This window comes from Falco punctatus (assembly GCF_963210335.1).
Source record: "Falco punctatus genome assembly, chromosome: 6".
NCBI classification, from domain to species: domain Eukaryota; kingdom Metazoa; phylum Chordata; class Aves; order Falconiformes; family Falconidae; genus Falco; species Falco punctatus.
In genome coordinates this window covers 1942515-1959161 of record NC_137585.1, presented here as the reverse complement: position 1 = coordinate 1959161, position 16647 = coordinate 1942515, and the positions used below count along the sequence as shown (strand labels likewise).

At 47.3% G+C, this 16647-nt stretch overlaps 1 long non-coding RNA gene across 1 annotated transcript in view; it reads left to right on the top strand.

Moving 5' to 3' along the window:
- LOC308065308 overlaps nt 1-16647 on the top strand; it is a 40860-nt gene that overhangs the window by 18235 nt on the left and 5978 nt on the right. Inside the window, exon 1 of the long non-coding RNA XR_013928737.1 lies at nt 1-16647. This exon is cut by the window's left edge and continues 18235 nt beyond it. This is a non-coding gene — a long non-coding RNA (uncharacterized lncRNA).

Sequence of the window (16647 nt, the reverse complement as noted above, 5' to 3'; positions counted from 1 at the left end):
TTTGTGGATCCCCTAGCAGATGAATGCTCACAAGAAATCATTGTGTGCAGGCGTAAAATGCTGTTTTGTTGAGTATGGATGGAAATACAGCTGAATGGAAACCATCCTGGTTAGAAGGCTATCTGAAACCAGTGATTAAATAGCAAGGTGTCAGACCAAAAAAATAGAGAAAGTAGCAGGTGCCTAATATAATTTATAAACTAAAAATACATGCATGAGAAGTCAAAATAAAGCAGATTTTAAAACAAAATTACCAGTGTGGCTGTGAAAAAAACATTTTAAAATATATTAGGAACAAAAAGAAAAAAAAAAAGCCTCAAAAGCCTTGCAGGTTTTTACAGGTAGCAGGTTATAGATAGCTTTAACAGCGGAATTGTAAAGTCAGAGGTGTGCAGTCCACACTGTATTTCAGTTGTACAGACAAAATAAAGTGGGGGTAGGGGGTAGTGTTTGTTATGTATGATACATGTATTGTATGTTATGTATGATACTGTGGATGGAGTAAACAGTTTGAGGTCTGTAGCAAAAGAAGGTGTGAGACAGAAGCTACGTCAATTAAAGAACGAAGTTTCTTTAAGTAGTAAAGGGACCTTCCTGAATCGTACTCTCTCCCAAATCTTGGGAGTCTGGGGAAAATGGGAAGCTTTGGAGGATTCTTACTTTTGCTCTGGGGGCCTACGAAGGGTAGAGCCATTGGGAAAATGCCCGTTTGGTTTCCAGCCTGAGAACCCACAGTTTGGAAAGTGGTGGCTCAGCCACATGCAGCAACCTTCTCAGTAAAAAAATTCTCTCCCTTTGCCCTCAGCGGGCTGGGACCCCTGTCACTTCTGTGTAATTTGTTAAACGAGCAGGAGCTGAAAGCAAATACAGTTCATCAGGTTTTCCTCTAGCTCCCTGCCAGTATCCGAAGGGAGGGTTTCTTCCATGTTCGGCTGACCAAACGTGTTCTGGTGTGGGCAAAAGAAGTAGAATTTGTTTTCTTGCTTTGCTTTTCCCTGTGGCCTGAGAGATCACCTCGAGTCCAAGACGGCTCTTTGAGTTGGAGCTGCCCTGTGCTCCAAAGCGCTTCTACTGCAGACACTCGGGGGTGATGCCCTGCGCCGCTCGGTTCAAGGTCACAGTCCCCGACCTACCTGAGGCACAATAGGGTGTCCCAAGACTGGGAGGGGGTTTTCTCCTTCTTCTGCAGCAGAGAGTGCACTTGGTTTGCAGGGCTGTGGGTTGTGCCTGTGGCTTGCTTCCCTGCCATGCCTTGCCCTTGGCTTTGGTTTGGGAACTTGATAATAAAAGTCACACATCAGTGACACACAGGAGGTCTCGCAGACAGCCTGGTGGGCCCTTCTTCCCTGCGAATCCCTGAAAATACTTTCAAGACTAATTTGAGAAGGAGCTGAACAATTTCTAAAATTAAACATTTTAAAGTCCACAAGACCAGGTACATTTTACCAGACACCTAAAAAGGGACTTGCTGAAGAGCGCTCTGAGCTATTCCTGTTGATACTTCACGTGTCCTGGAATGCTAAGACAGTTCCAGATGACTGGGAAAAAAAAGTTAGCTGTTGTTCCTGTGTTCAAGAGGATAAATGGGATTGCTCAAGCAAACACAGGCACATTAGCCTGGCATCAATCCCAGGGAAAATTATAGAAAGACTCATAGGAGACATGACTGGTAAAGAATTAAAGGATACTGATTCAATTAAAGGCCATTGGTACAATAATATGCAGAGCAGATCCTGTTGGAAAAAATTAAGATCTCTTTTTAGACAGTGATTATGTGACTGGTAGAAGTACGTTTGCTGGCCAAAGCACTTGAGTTTGTGCAATGACTTTCTGGTGTAAGCTTGAGTTTGTACAAACATCTAGGTTGTGCTTGCTCGTGAAGCATCTTCCACCAAACCTTTTCTTTTTTTCTTTCTTTCTTTCTTTCTTTCTTTCTTTTTTTCTCCCTCTTTTTTTCTTTTTTTTTCTTCCCTCTTCTTTTATTCTTTCTTCTTTTTTAAATTGATGGTTATTTTATATAGGATTTTTCCCGTTTGGAGAACTGAAGCCATCTGTTTTGGTGTATATTGAAATACTTCAGTTTGCTAGTAGAAGCAAAGATGTACTTGTCCATGATACTGCAAGGTCTGATCACAAATGTAGGGGTAATATGCTTAACCATTTTGCTGTTCCATCCCAGGGGTAGGCTTTTCTGTGAGGTTACCTCTCCATGAAGCATTCTTGTGTCCATCCTGGACTGACTGCAGCTTTGTCTGAAAACCCATTTATTGTGGGGAAACCATGAGGACTCTCAGCACTTACCTGGGCAAAAGTTTATCAACCTCCAAACAAATCACACAGACCATGGATTTACTCAATGGGCCTCTGGAGTTAGAACAGCAAACTTACAGAGGTAACCAATAGCTTTGAAAGCTCCAGGCCTCTGAAGCTGGAGCCTAAAACAATCTCTAACAAATGGAAAGAAGAAAGGGCTTCCCAGGAATTTTCCCCCGTAGCACTTTATCTGCTAGGCTTTCTGCTGCAAAAGTCTTTGAAAGCAGCCAGCTCAGGTGACCACTGCAGAAGGGAGACTAGTTGCACTACCACTACAAGTTAAGGCAGCAGTGTACAATGCTTCTGGGGGCTTATAGCATCCTCCTTGCTTGCACCGCAGCTGTGTACCGTCTCAGGCAGCCTCCACCCTGCCTTGCTCTGGAGGTCTCACCTCTGGCAGCTCATGCCAGATGGGTCAGAGTACTACAGTTCTACATAGCACACTGGTAGGAGATCGGTGCAGGCATCCTTCCACATCAGCTTCAAGTCTGGCCTTCAGTTCTTCTGTTTTGTTGCTTCCAAAGGGAAAAAGAGAGCATAAGGGTCTTTGTTCGTCTTCCTCCGCATTCCTCTCCACCTCACCTCTGTGGCTTTCTCAGTCTTCTCTCTCTGCTCAGCAACCACCAGCACTTCTTCCTTGCCTGTTCCCTAAGGTTCCTTCTTCCCAGACTGTCCTTCCCTTTTTCTCTCTTCCTTTGGTCCCTTCCGTTTTCCTTCCCAGCCACTCCAGCCTTTCTACCTCACAGACTCCCAGCTGGCAGATTTCCATATTCCTCATCTTTACTCCTGCTAGCCGCTGAGTTGTAACCTCTTGGAAACCATCTCTTCTCTCCCATATCCTTTAACCTGTTGCATCTGGAAGCCGGTGCTGACACAGCTGCAGCAGTGGAAGGGACCACTAGCCCACCGCACACTCCCATGGCTCCCACTTCATCTTCACAGCTGTTACTCTGCTTCCCAGCTTCCAGCTCCAAGGGTGGGGTTTGTTCATTTTTGGGGGGTAGGATGGGGGATCTTTGAATTTTGCATCAATTGCCAGTCACTGTTTATGCCTGAACTGCTGCAGTCTGAAAGGGAAGGAAATCAAATGCAACTGTGTTGGTCCTGGATTTGCCACTTTTATCCTTCAAAAGAAGTTCAAGAAGTTGCAAGCATATGGCAGCAAAGAACCACCACAGAAAGGGATAGCATGTTACGGAGTAAATATTGACAGACACGCAGCAGATATCTGTCCGGCTCCTTGCTTTTGCTCTCTCTCTTCCTCTCTTCATTCTTCTATCTCAACAGCCAGCCCTGTTGCTGCTTTCTTCCATCTGGCAGCTCTCAGAATAATCTCACCCACCTGTTAAATGAGAGAACGTCAAGTTAAATTTACAGCAGGGCCTGGAAACAGGATGCTACAGGAAAGTATTTTAATTAAAATCCTCTAATTGAATGCATGCTTCCTTCTGAAAAGAGCTGCCAAGAAGGGCCTGATGTCACCACCTCTACCCCCATTTGCCACAAAAGGAGGGCAATTGAAACCAGATCTCAAGGTGGAAAGAGGAAAGGGCATTTCCAGGGAGTTTTCCAGGGTCACCCTGTCGGTGCTGTGGGATGGTTGGTGGGAGGTTCGCCTCTCCACCAGCACCAGAGCCAAAGGGGTACAACAGCTCTGCTGCTTCTGGTCACACACGTTGCAAAGCAACAAGCTGCCACAAGTGTGTCAGGATGGGGCAATATCTGTGTGAAACCTGAACTCTGGATAGAAATCTGACAAATATAAAACCTGCCTCTGACGTGGAAATTGCCATCGTACAAACTGTCCTGGGAGCACTTTGTGCTCCGCTTCACTAGGCAGTCAACTGATCCCAGACCTGGTTTCAAGACCTGGTTTACTGCAATTGCCAGAATAGATGGATGAAGGGATATGGAAAGGAAGATGGAAAGGCACAGCAAGAGACAAATGTCTGGGGTTCCCATTCAGAGAGTCTGGATGACCATGTCTGGTGCTTCTGGACAGGGCAGTGAACCCCTATCTGGACACACCGTCAGCCTCACATCTGCTGCAGAATATTAAATGTGGCATTAATATGTTAAATTACAATTGTCTGGTAACTGTGCGGTGCATGGAGGGAGGAATAACAGGCTGGGTATGTTCAAACAAACAAGAGCGGCAGCCAGGAGGAAGTATTTGGGGAGAAGAGGGAATTAGCAAGTGCTGTTGAACTGCGTCACTGCAATGTAACTCTAACTCTTCTAAATACTATGCAAATCCATCGACACTATATACTTCCTCTAAGCATGAAACCTCTGACTTCTCTTTCCTTGTTAGACAGTAGTTAACTGTTACGAAAGGAGAGTTACAGAGAATAAAATGCATAGTACATGCCTCTATCTAAAGGCGTAGTAATACTACTAACAATTCACAACATTCTGCAACATTTACAGGTTTTTCCACTCGGGTGCCCACAGCACGCGGAGGGGAAGTTTGGCACCACCGCATTCCTGCGCCTCCAGGCCGGTAAAGGTCATTTCCCAAGAGCCCCAGGTCACCGAGCAGAAAAGTTCCCGGCGCCCTCAGGTGTTTGCCAGCCCTCCTTCCTTGACAACAGAGAATCCTTTCATAAAGTGCATTCATTTCATGTTTCAATATTTTTATGTTTCATTGGCCTATTTAGAAATTGGAAAATCTTACATCCCCTCTTGAGAAATCTGGCAGGCATGTTTGGCTCATGCTGGGAAAGCAAAACCACTGGCAAACCCTCCAGCCTTTTCTGAAATTTAAAAAGGACAGTCCAAGTGCTAAAGACATTTTGGGTACCCTTTGGGAACGCTGGGGACTCAAGCATAATGGAATTGAGACCTAGGGAAGAGTAAAGATTTTTTTTCCACAACGAATTCTGGGGTGCAAGAATGACTTCCAGACCAATAGTAGAGCTCCCCAAAACAGTTGGTAGGTCAGGTTTTTAGGGTAACGGAGAGCAGAGAAGCCAAGACTTTTGTCATTTCAGCTTTTTGAGTCTCACCTACATGCTTGTCAAATGGAGAACAAGCTTAGCAGCAGCTCTGAGAAAGTGCTGTTGAATGCAGTAGGGGTTTGCGCACCAGGAGCAGTGTTTGCCTGTCCTTCAGCGATTCACGTCTCCAAACACGCTCTGGAAAATGCTGGAGAATTGCTTCTGTGGTGAGGAGCAGAGCTGGTGGCCCAGGAGCGCAGGACCAGTGCTGCAGATGTGGGGAGGCTGAGGGCAGGGACAGGGCTGGAGAGGAGCCCCTCGGATGGCTTGGGGAAGAGCTGCTGGCAGGAGAGATCACTCTGCCTGGCAGAGCTCCAAACGGATACTTGTATACACGGAACATCTTATGCAACCCAAGGGAATGGAAATGTCCCATAGATGCTGACCGTGTTTTTTAAATAAACACCTGGTGAAGATGCTCCACCATATGAAGAACAATTCTAGTGCTGGACTAGTGCACAAAAATGGGGACTGCAGGTTTCCATAACAGCACTGCTTTACACCAACCATAGCGAGCTACAAAAGGTATCAAATGAGCATGGAAGTAGGGCTCAGATCCTCAGCCCACGAAACACAACTGCAGTTTGCAAAATCTGCATTTTGGTTCCTGCTAAAAAATCTCCAGAGTCTGCAGGCACACAATGAAATATTAAGGTTCTGCCTAAAATCCTTTAAGTAATCTACCGCATGAGTGTTCAGCCATTCACTTAATTTGGACCATATGAACCTTATGAGTCATTTTCAGGCAATCAGAAGGTAACAGTTCAAGAGCAAGAGACAGCAAAATATAGCTAGTGCCGTACTCCAAGCCTTGCACGGTATACGCATGGAGTGCCAGGAATATCCAGTCCTGCCCAGTTGTTATCAGGCTGTTAAGCTGATATATAAAAGACAGTGAGAAATGTTGTCACTTGCAGCAGGGATCAACAAGGCTGACTGAGCTCCAGAGCGGTGACTATAAGTAGGAGAGCCGGTGTCATTTTAAAGGAAGTTTTAAAAACAGCACAGAAGACAGGAAAGAAAGCAAGCAGAGGTGCAGAGAGAGCAAGGCTGAAAGGAACTTCCCTGCAACCATTCAGTCTCTGCCGAATGCTTGTGGTGGGGAAAAGCTAAGTGCAACCAGTCGTGGAGACTGTGTAAGACCAGGCTGCTGTTCCGATGAAGGAAACGCTCAGCTGGTTCCAGTAGCACCCAGCTGGGGGACAGTCTGCAAGGGGAGGTGGCGGGTGGTCAGTGATGCTCGATGGGTGCTCGGTTTGGGTATCCTGTTAAAGCTCAGCCCAGTGCTGCGGCGTGACCTGGGGAAGCGCTGGGATGGCAATGAAAGGGCTTCCAGTCGGTAGGCGCTCATAAGAGACAAGCCCTGCCAGCATGAGGTGATGATCTGGCTGCCTTCTTGTGGCTTTTGGCAGGCTTGGTAATTGCAGCCAGCGCCTGAACAAGCCGTGGTGACTGCACTCGCCATTCACGTCTCGAAGCGGTCACTGCCGGCTGGGTGCGAGGCCAGGCTGTGTGGCCAGAGCCCTCCGTGGCTGTGAGAACCTGGCCCTGCCTCTTGTCAGCCTACATCTGCGCTTTGGGGACACAGCTCCAAGTTTTAACGCTGCCAGCCTGGTACGTCTCATCGCTCTGCTGACCATTTTTAAGGAAAATGTTCATCACATGTATTAGTTACAAAGAAAAGGCTGTAAAGTCCAAACCACTCAGGTTCGTAGCATTGTTACTGGCACACTTTGATGCTTAAGGCACGTCTGAGTCATTACCCATCAGCTAAATGAGCGCAATACTTTTACTGAGGGAGAGCTGCCTTTTGCAGATGTTAAGGCTTTTAGTAGAAGAACCCACCTAGTGTGAGTGCATCTCTGGGGATAACACATTGTCACGTATGAACCACAGACCAGAGGCGTGGGTGCTTCAGAAGACCCTGGTGAGGCCCTGGAAGTCACCTGCATTGTGAACCATCCACGGGGCACCACTGAAGGCCTTTGCTGAAGATGACAGTCTCCAGGCTGCATACAGCTGCGACTGTGCCCACTGCTAGAACATATCAAAGTTCCTTGAACACTTCGGGGTGCTCGAGGTCTGCAGAGTGCACAAGCACTTTCCATTGTTTAGCAGTTGCTCACACTTCTCCTAGAAGTGGGTGCAACCCCCAAAAGGAGCATACTGGACCCATTGTTCCCACCCTGCCACTGCAGGCACCCTCCCTTCTGCCTGTACAGGACCATGTACAGTTCTAGTCCTGGAGGAACTAGTTTTGGAAACCTGATAATGCAAGGGAGCATCCCAGGTGTTGTTCAGAGGAAAGATTTGACTTTCCCTGGTGAAAAAGACGCAGAGCTCAATGAAAGCCTGCCGGCGCTGGGAAGTTTGTCACATATTGTAATTTTCCAGATTACTTTGGTGACCAGCTGTCTGAAGCTGAGCTGTGTCGCTGGGTCATGGGAACACCTTCAGTTTCCTTCATGCATTTGATAGCTGTTGAAGAGCTGGGTGCTCCCAACCCCATCCATATCCTCAGGGACTCTGAGCTGGCTGGGTGCTCTGAACCCAGGCTCGCTCCATGATCACCATGGCCAAGAGGAGGGAAGCAGCATGAGCTAGGGAGGACTAAGTCTGCAACTGGGACAGGCTGGATAATCCCAGCTTCTAGACTCACACCTTTCTTCACCAGTTCATTCCACCCCTCTGCCTCTCCCTTAGCTGAGCCTTACCCCAACAGCCCCAAAGACAGGCAAGAACGGTGATTTGCAGTGGTTTGGAAGAGCTGTATAACTCCAAGGGACTATCCTCCTGCACCAACACTCCTGTTTGATGCCATTTGTCATAATCAGCTAAATAATCAGGTAAATGTGCCCAACCCCATACCAAGCAGCCAAGTGGGAAGGAGTGGCAAAAAGATCCTACCCACTTTTAGTAGCGCGTTACTGCATTAAGGCTTGGTGTGCTCTAGAAAATGCATTCAAACTGGGATTTCTGGGAACAGACCTTCACATTTCCTGGAAACCCAGCCTGTCCCAGGACTGCTAAAACTTACCTACCCTGAGCCACGCGCTGAGCTGTTTGAGCCCACAGCTAGTCAAGGGAAGGGACGATATCCCACCCCCAGCTCTACTAATCCGAGAGTCAGCACCACCCCTGCAACTCCTTCTCCAAGTACCCACTGCACTGACATCGGTTTCAGCACCGTGTAAATGAACACGTGGCTTTCATTGCTTTCACCTTTTTCTTCATTTGAGTGCCCAAAGGGACATTTTCCCAGCTTTTGACTGAAATGTGGTTGTCTCAAGTTCAAAATACAGCTGTCAGTCCTACCCAGAACATGGGTGCCATGTCCTGCTCTTCCCTTCCCTAGAGAAGGAAGAGATGCTGTCTGTCTCTGCATATCCCCCTCTCCCACTGCATCCCTCCCAACCTCTCCAAGGTTCTTCCATTGCCTTTCTCACAGTTTTCCTTACTGCTGTGCTCCCCTCCTCCCCTCTGCAGCCCTTTGCCATTCACATCTTTGCTCTGGACCACTCTGCCGTCTCTTCTTGCTGTGCCTCACAGTTCTCCATACTGCTCAAGCCACGTTGCCTGCATTGCTTTTGGCTTCTCCCCTCCCACACCCTGGACTCTCTGGCGTGTCCTCAGGCTGTGACCTTCACTAACTACAGCTCCCCATGTCGTACTCACTCCCTGCCTGGCTTTCTAAGAAGCTGCACCTTCCCTCTGCCTTTCTAGGCTGGTTCTCTGTTACAAGTGGCCTGCCAGCCTTCTTCATTTCCAGGAGCATCCAGCTGGTGGAAGATTATTGACATCTTGGCTGAGGTCTGGCTCAATCCAAACTTACAGGAGTGACTGCTCTGTTGGTCAAGAGTCTGATAGAGAATGTTGGAAGATGGAGTCATTTTGGATACTGTTGGTTTGTGTCGTGGTTTCCCGAGGGAAAAATATGAATATTGGATAATTCAAGACTCATTAGACATGGTCCTCTCTCTTGTTCTTGGGCTCCCTGCTTTCCCCTGCAGGCTGTTCAGCCTTTCCTCTGTCCTCAGTGACCTTTGCTGTTCTTTTTTCTTACCGCTTTCTTTTCTTCCTGGTGTTTAGGTTTTAATGAGGGGTAAATTAATTAAATTGAAAACAAATGAAAAATAATGTCTCAAAAAATACCCTCAGGACAGTGTCCAATCGCAAGTATAGAAAAAGCTGATCTTGACATGACTGTACAAATCACAGAGAAAGACTGAAAACCAAACTGCATGTGAAACTGCAAATGGGGCAGAGGGGGGAGAAAAAGGAAAATGCATGACAAATCCACATGAAGTGTCCCAGACAGCTTTTGTCTGCACAGAAATGTTTTTATGGGATTCTCTGCAGAAAAGGGAACAAAAAAATTAAGGAGTTGGGTTCAAAAGATCAAGTTGCATTTTCATTGATCTCAGACTTGTAAGAGCTGCCCCATCAATCACAGTTGCTTAAAAATTCCTATTAATGGCCTCAAGTGCTGGGGCTGCCCATATGGTTCATCTTTGTAACGTTTGGGCATCTCCCTGGGAGCAGCGTGAGATCTGTCAGTGTCAAAGCCAGACACTGCTCATCCCTACATTCCCTCAAGAAGTGGAGGGGAAATAACTGTTGCTGCAAGACTGAGGAGTTCCATCTGATCCAGGGAAAAAGCAGTAGCAGAGGATGAAAAAAGAATAAAAAACAAATGATTTGGCTTTCAGAAATATTGGGGACAACTGCAGGCCTGGGTAAAAATCCCAGTGTGTAGTCCATGAGGTGCATGGGAGAGCTTCAAGACAGGGTGCTGCGTGGCACTGCACAGAAATAAACTCCTGTTTGCTCTTAAGGAGCTGAGAAGAACATGGCTGGTGGAGGTTTTCAGACTGGACAGGAAAATTGAGAGAAGAATCCCCTAACATTAAACTGAACGATGTGATTGACACCATGGTAGGACGGAGGTCTCGTCAGGTACAGCTCGAGCTTGCCTTGTCCTGAGCAACAACGTCAGCGCGGTGGTAAATGACTGAGCGGTGATTTTCAGTGCACAGGCAGGAGCTGGGCTCCTCGCTGGTGGCTGACTCGTGCCCCTGGGCAGCAGATGGGCTTTTACTGAGCTGAAGGCTTTGGCAGCAGCCTCGGGCAGACGCACATCCCTGACGGTGTGGACAGAGCATTAGGGATGTGCCCGGTGCTGAGCACGTTTAAGACTTTCCCCTATTTCAGAGGACTATCCCATCTAGCCAAACTGACTTAATGCCATCCATTTTCCTTGGACACAACTCTGACCCGGAGCCAAAATTCAACAGACAAACCTGTCTCTCTAGTGGGCACAATTTTTTCTTTGCAGTTAAGTTCTTCTTTCCTGCACTGGGGAAATTGTCATAAGGGCACAATTTTGAACTGGATCTTCAACTCAACATTGCACTTAAGTAGCAATAAAAACTCAGAAATGTACACTGAAAACAACTGTACGGCAGCCTGGCTATGGTGACTCAGAGCATTCGCTTTGCCACTGTTGTCCCGGAAGCTGAACTGAGCCATCAGAGGGATGGAAGACATCTAGGAGGAAAGCTGGGGTTGTTCAGCCTGGAGAAGAGAAGGCTCCGGGGAGACCTTATTGTGGCCTTTCAGTACTTGAAGGGGCTTGTGAGAAAGATGGGGATGAACTTTTTAATAGGGCCTGTTGCATTAGGACAAAGGGAAATGGTTTTAACCTAAAAGAGGGTAGATTTGGACTAGATATAAGGAAGATGGTTTTACAATGAGGGTGTGTAGAGGAATGAAGGTGGTGGGTTGATTAGCATTGCACTGCCTCCAAGGCAGTGGGTTGATGGACATGGACGATGTGCAGCTGTAGCTCGTTCCCACTAAGTGGTTAAATAGCCCTGAGGAGTGTGATGGGGGCTGAATGGAGGAGGAGAGTGGTCTGGCCTCTGGAGGAAGGAGAAACAGCATGAAAGTAGAATCTGACCGGTGGTAAAAGCCTTGTTGCAGCTTGCTAGTTTTGCCTGTGCTATGACAAGGGAGGTGAAACGGTGCCACAGGCTGCCCAGAGAGGTGGTAGCTGCCCCATCCCTGGGAACATCCAGGGTCAGGCTGGACGGGGCTCTGAGCAACGCAACCTGGTTGATGTCCCCGTCTGTTGGCCTTCCAACCCAAACTGCTCTGTGGTTCTACAGTAAGTGTAGCTGGGCAGGTTTTAGAATCTGAACTAAGCACCAGGGACCAGCAGATTACTGCTCTAACAGTCAACCTTTAAATATGATCTGTGTCTGCTACCATGTTTGTTTACCACTCTCCTCTTGCTAAAATGGTGTGGAGTTGTGTCAGGGGGAGTTCAGATGGGACATTTGGAAAAGGCTCTTTGCGGAGAGGATAGTCGGTCACTAGAGCAGGCTCCCCAGGGAAGTGGTCACGGCACCGACCCTGTCAGAGTCCAAGGAGCATCTGGACGATGCTTTGTCATATGATTTATGGTTTTGGTAGTCCTGAGAGGAGCAGAGAGTTGGACTCCATGATCCTTTTGGGTCACTTCCAACTCAAGACATTCTATGATCTGAGTTGTGACAGGGCAAGCAGGACCCATCAATGTGGTCAGTAGGTTCTCTGAGTCTGCAGAATCTTTCTGCAGAGAAATCTGCAATAGGAGAATATTCACAATCTCTACTCCCTACAGGCTCTTGAATTGCCCCCAAATGGGTGACAATTTATTAAAAAAGGTGGAAATATCTGTAGCTGAACAAGGCCAACGCAGCAGCAGAGAGGGATTGTTTCTCCAGGTGGGCTGAGAGTTATGTGGGACACAGAGCCTGGGTGCTGCTCCCACCAGGCCAGGGCTGAGTGAAGGTCCCGAGGTCTGACCAGCAGCAGTACGAGTAACGCGGTGAGAGAAGCCCTTCGCTGCGGGAGCAGGAGTAGAGCTGAGACGTCAGCAGTGTCAGCCCTCCCCCTGCAGAGCCAGCCTGCTGCAGCAAAGCGCTGGCGAGCAAGACACAAGTTAAGCTTGTTGAGCTGAGGTCTGCTGTGTCCCGCGCAAGCAGGGACCCGCTCCTGCTCCTCACCCCTCGTGCACACGCAGTCCCGTTACCATCAAACTGCTTGCAAACACCAACGCTGGATTTCAGGGCACGTTCACTATTTCACACATGTTCATTTAGTCTCCTTTTTCTCATTCTTATGCACCACATTTCTGAGGGGACAAGAACGGTTGCCGGCATTTTCTGGACATCTTTTTCTTGCTGGTTCTACAAAGCTTCTCTTTGTAGCTTCAAGAAACCACTCCGATTATTTCCTCTTGGCCAGTTTGATCCTGCTTTACGCTCGCAGGAGCAAGAATACTTTTCCTGGTGGCTGCCTCGGGACCGCGGCAAGATGCCATAGTCTGTGAAATGAGAAATGGTGACCTCATGAATAGGGGGAGGGAAAAGAGGGGGCGAGACTGAATTTTTGGTTTTCTACATTTAAATCCCATCAGGCTTTGTGTTTTCATTTCAAATTCTTTCCAAAATACTGTATCTATTTTCCTCCAAGATACTATGACCAAAATGACTTTATGCTCTGCTTCCACTGATTATTTTTCTAAACAGAAAGATATTATTTGTCTTCAAAAGGATTTAAAACTCATCCAACAAAAAACACCCAGAAATAAAGAGGAAAAAAGGGGAGGGGGGGGGGAATGCAAGTGCTGTAGAAACCGGCAAGTCACAGAAGAGTTAAAGTTCCGTGCATGTGGCCAAGTTAAATAAGACCTGGAGGGCCACATGGTTCTCCCCCGAGCACCCCCTGAACTTTGGGGGGTGGGACTGTGAGAGGCCTGGGAGGCAAAGTTGGCCCCCATTGTGTCTTGTTTAATTTGGCTCTTGAAATACTGACTTTTTTTGTAATTTGGCTCTTCCTACAGCTCTCACACCTTCCCCTAACGTAAACGTCCTTTACATTTTCAACATGCCTGTTCCCCAGCCCTCCATGCCGTATTGTTTGGACAACTGTGCCTTTTTCTCTGTGCACCGACGCGATGCCGCTGGCACTGGGCTGTGCTTACCCGCACGCAGAGGGAGGAACAAAGCAAACTGAGCGGCACCGTGGGCACCGCACTGCTTTCCAGGGGCGCACGGCTCAGCTCGGCGTGCCCGTTGGGAGCCAGCCACCGTGCCCCAGCAGTTTCTGCTGGCCAGCAGCAGGACTGCTCCACAGCAGCACGCAATGGTCAAGTTTTCCTGCCTTTGTGACCCACAGCCTGTGCAGCCTCAGCTGGAAAATCTCACCACCGCCTTGCCATGGGTTGGTGATAAAATACTGAGCTCGGTCTCACTAAGCCTGCGTGTCTGGGTGGTGTCGCTACAGTGATGGGAGAAATATTGCTCAGACTCCCTGCGCTTGGTGGCACCTGTCGGCGCACAGTGTGCTCTTCGTCCTATCTGACTTAAATTTGGAATGCATAAACCAAGCGCCATTACCTTTAACACGGCACCAAATTGCAAATATGGGGACTTCGCCATCACTTCTACCAGTGGTTGCAGCTTGGCAACAAATGGAGCAGAGTGTGGCTGGGGTACGCAGTGCCAAGGGCAAGGCTTTGGTTCCGTTTACTCTGTAAAATGGATTTACGTTGCCCTGACCAGCAAGGGAGGCACGTAGCTGTTCTCTAATGCCTTGGCTATGGAAAGCAGAGGATAAATTTGCAAGTACTGTCCCAAAGAGGAGTTTGTAGGTATTTTTCTGGCTATATAAAGCAGCGAAAGCTCTCTTGAAAATTAATGAACATAAAACATAATTTAATGGAAAATCTGAAATTATGTTTTGTTGCTGTATGGAAGTCTTTATTTAGACATAAAAGCCCAACAAGCTTGCTGAAGAGCAATCAACTCACTCCCATGCTGAAGGAGATTAGCCTTCATCTGCAGCATTAGAAATGTGTTCCCCCTAAAATATGTACCAGTCTGAAAGAGCAAGGCTGGAAGTGGGTGAGAAAAATGCAGGGAGGGAAGAAATGCTGGCGGCAGAGAGCAGAGCAGAAGGTAGTCAGAGCACACCCATCCACGCCACTGCAGAGTCTCTTTTGGGGCTGCTGGGCCAGGGGACACTGTGCCTGTGTCTGGGGACAGCACTGAGGGCAGAGCTTGTGTTCTTTCACCTGTACACCACCAAAAGAGCCCTTAGAAGAGAGAGTCCAGCTGCGACGCCTCTTCAGGGACCGAACACCAGCAGCCAATAACATTTTTCTTTACGTTGTTACTGTGAAGAGAAAAAAAAAAAGATAAGAAAAAAGTTCCAGAAGGAAATCTGAAAAAGTGTAGTGCGAAGCCAATGAGGCCGGGAAATGGAAATGGATGGCTGGACACTTTGGGATTGTTAGAGGCAGCTCTGGTTCAGTGAGATCTGCTGGGCTGCTGCTTTGCTGGCCTGGGAGATACATTAGAAGATGATATTTAGAAATCATAAATAATCTCACTATATTGCAGCTGTTAACTTTCTGGGAAATGCGGATAAAAGTAGCGGAGAACTGAATTAAAGAACCCCCCAGTGGCACAATTGTGGCAACAGCTGAAGGGAGAAAAAAACATAGATATTATGGATGGATGAACATAGAGAATTTTTTAGGTTTGGATTCAAGCTCAATTGAAACTGTGAAAACTCCCCGCTTGCCTTGTAGGGGCAACTCATGGATGCTGTATGTTGTTCCTTCTGTTGGAAGAAGGACTGCTCTGTGGAACTGTTGGACTTAGAAATGGAAAATTGTGTTAGCACCGGGCACCTAGTCCACAGCCCACCCAGGGCTGCTCCTGCAGCGCTTCCCCAGGTGTCAGAGCTGTGACTGCTCCACAGCTCAACTCGGCTCCCCAACCACTTGTTATTCCCTTGAATAACAATTGTTATTCACCTTGAATTCCCTCTCTCCCTGCATCTTCTCTTCACTGCTTGTTGTTTATGATGAAAAGTAAATCACCACTGAAAGTCAGTGTCGAGGGGTGTCAAGCTGCCCTGAACGTAGGTCACAGGGTTTGTGTATGGCTGGGGCTGCGTTTTGTAGATGCCGTTCATTGGTGCCAATACACCGCTTAGACCTGAAAGAGACGGGCCTTGGCAGATCCCTCCACATCAGGTGTCACAGCACGCTCGTGCGCTCACAAGCTCAACGTGATGGGGATATTAGAAAGCAGAAGGCAAAGAACTAAGGCCATATGGAGCTGAGCTGTGCTCCCCCTCTCACCCTGTACTGTTGATAAGCCTTACTGTCTGCCCAAGCTACGGTCACGTCGGGCAGATGCTTCCAGCCTTGCGTTGCTCCTGTGTCATTACAGAACCTCCCCACCACCTCCTGTGTGGTGGAAAACACAGACCCCAGAATTATTTCATTACTCAATTTGGATTTGTGCATGAGTAGAGCTGAGACAGGAGCCAGGGTCTTTATTTCTCAACAGGAACCAAGTATAAATCAACACTCACTATTAAACAGGTTTTTAACTCCAAAAGTTCTTTGAATCAGACTCCTTCCCAGATCATGGCAGTGATGGGAAATGCTTTCCAAGTTACAGGGACAGGCAGCTGAGGGAGAACTCCTAACACTTTGTGGTGTTTGTGTCACCCTAAACAAAGAATGGACAATTAGGCATAGCATAAACCCACTCATGTTTGTGTATAGACAGCGGAACCAATTCTATGTGCTTTTAATCGTGAATGTTTAGTGACTAGTTGCTTGATACATTTAGCAGCTACAAACAGGCTATACAATAGTGTATACAATGTAAGCCACAAATTGAATACAGCACATTTTATGTTTAAGGAGTGAATATGTTTCCTTTCAAAGGCTGATTTTTTTTGTTGAAACAATTTTTCTCTTTGGGATCAGAAGCTAAAGCATCGCAAGCTCCTTTGGACAAGTTCAAATTCTCCATTCAGGAAGGAAGGTGGTTTATTACTCGTTATCCAAAAGTACCCGAGCTATTTGCAGAACTTCTTTCCAGACTCTCTGTTGTCTTTTTTGCTACGTGTGTATGGCCAGTTCTTTCTTATTTTAGATTTGTGCGCATCATTTTTCATTCTTACGTAGGTTTCTTCAGGCTACCTCCACCTCTTTTTACATAATAATGCATTCCTTTTTACTTCTTTTCCCTCATTTCACTAAATTTTTGTGTTGGTTTCCTCTGATCGTCTGTAAAACTCGACTTTGTAACGTTCACAGTTAGGGGTTGGAGGATTTTATGGGTAGTACTATAGCTGTAGCAACTCACATAAAAAGAGTGCAAGAGTGTATAGACATGGAAGTGATTTTTATTTTGTTTTCTAAAAAACATGAGACTGCCAACACACACATGGGACTCACAAGCTCCAAAATGTATGTGTCCAC